Here is a 2,435-nt window from a genome sequence, read left to right as displayed (position 1 = left end):
TCCCAACAGATATCAAATGAGAACTTTTCTCTACATCCACTGTAAAGTTGTTAACACATCATCGGAAAGGAACTTCCTTAATTTTATCGTGTTTAAGGGTAGAAGGATTGTCTTAGGGCTGTGCTAATGCAGACAAAAAAAGAGAAAACCAAGTTAAGTGCAAAGAAAGGGCAAGATGCTGAATGAAATCATATTGCAAACTCTTAAAAGTATGAGACACATCTCCGGATGCTAATTACTTTGATTTAAACTGATATTACCAAAAAATTGCTCTCTCTCATCTCTCTCTCTCTCTCTCTCTCTATCTAATCTCTCTCTCTCTTCTCTCTCTCTCTCATCTATATATATATATATATATATATATATATATATATATATATATATATATATATATATATATATATATATATATATATATATATATATCTGCGTGTGTGTAGAACCTACTGGTCAATTTTACCAGATGCATATGTAATTGTAATAGCCACAATGCCCTCTTAACTTCTTGAATTCTTATATTTTTGTGGATACGCTTGTCACTACAAAGCCTGAAGATCCAAGTGCAAGAAATTTGAAGTAGTTGCGATGTAGTGACAGGCGTACCAAAAAAAGCGCGACCCTTTATTGGGATCAAAACATCATTTGAAATCGAGATCCATTATATGTAAATTACTCGAATTTTCCCTCTCTCTTTCTGTGATAAAAAAACAACTGTCATTAAAACCAGCTGCTGACATTGTAATTCGCCATTTGCAAATATTTTCCTCCAGTGTTGACTCACCTCACGCGAAATGAACTATGGCCCGGCATAAACATGGACTACTTTTTCTCTTTGTTCAGTCATGAATATTCAGAGCTTGTGTTGACAAGTCATATTAATGCAGAGAATGTCTTTCATCCATGATCCTGTTACCAATCTGGAAATTCTGTCTCTCTCAAGGGGGATAGAGAGAACTTTTTTTTAACTCTAAAGGGGATGATATAACATCTTTTGCGTTAGTCTCATTTCTCTTGTTTATGTATTTACCTGGTGATTGCGTGATTGGTAACATTTTAGTATTTGTATAATACTAAATCATTTTTGTCTCAAATTGCAGGCATGTTTGCAGTAAAGAATTGTTTAGAGAACAACCTGCTTTGGTATCACAAATTCTCTTTTCTTTTCTTTAATGTCGATAAATCGTTCAGTCTGATTCCTCTATATTAATTAAATGAATCCTTCATGGTAATTGTTTATGAGGAGAATATGAAAAAGCTATAAGAACGGGCAGCTGGTGTACAAAAAGCGTTAAATAAGAATTAAATCAGAGGTATAATCAATAACATAGCGCTGAAGGGAAGGAAAACTCGCATATAAAGAGAGTAGGAAACCACCTATATATATATCAGCGAATACAACAGGAGATGAAACAGCTATACAACTGCAGATTATGAGACCAACTTCTCCCCGACATTACCGTATTTTGCTTAATTTTAAACAACGCAAGAAAAATATATAGTGTGCTCTGATTGTGTTCCGGTCTGCGCTTTTCTTATTTCGCGTCCAACTATGCAGATATGGGTTTTACAAACTCTCCTCATTACACTTGTGGCGAAGAATGTTCTCCTCGGGAGTTCCGAGAGATGGAATTGCAGAATAGCTTTTTTTTCAGAATGGTATACTACTGCAACAAAGTAATTGGTTTTACATTGTCTATATGTATAAATATGATTGCATTCCATTATAGAGATACGAAACTTAATGGAAGATTGTCTCAAGACGGCGTATTTTAGTAAGACTGTGGAGGAATATTAAAGAAACTACTATAACAAACACTTGCACAAACAGATATATGCATACACATATATATATATATGATATATACTGATATATCACTTAACATATATATCTACCATTTGTTTATATTTTAAGATATGTTATTAATAATATTTTTTCTCACCATATATATATATTCTAAATGAGAAAATATGACCACTTTACTGTAAGAATAATCGTTTGGGCATAAATATAGAAAATATTAAAATATATGCGTTACTTTAGGACTTACATTTTTACTGAAATTCATAGTCCCACCAACTACATATGCCTCGAGGGATTACAAATACAGGCCTAGTTTTTGTTAATATATGGATATATATAGTATTCAGATGAGGCGTTGTCTATACAGGGAAACAGTACTGACGTTGTTCCTTGAATTAGTATGTTACTGGTCTGTAGGTTAATTTCTATAGTTATATATATACTTTGTGTTCAGCAAATAGTTTGATTCCTCAGCTATCTGCGTGAGAACCTCAGCAATATTGCCGGTCAGGTGATCTTCCAAGCGTTATGTATATTCGTGAGTACGTGTGTTAGTTTGATCTAGATTATGCCAAAATCTGCCCTAAAAGTGAGTTTGATCGTTCATTAACGTGATAGAACTGCAGTTGTCTAG

The sequence above is a fragment of the Macrobrachium rosenbergii genome, chromosome 7 (genome assembly GCF_040412425.1).
Source record: "Macrobrachium rosenbergii isolate ZJJX-2024 chromosome 7, ASM4041242v1, whole genome shotgun sequence".
Taxonomy (NCBI): Eukaryota; Metazoa; Arthropoda; class Malacostraca; order Decapoda; family Palaemonidae; genus Macrobrachium; species Macrobrachium rosenbergii.
Note: the sequence above shows the minus strand (reverse complement) of the source record.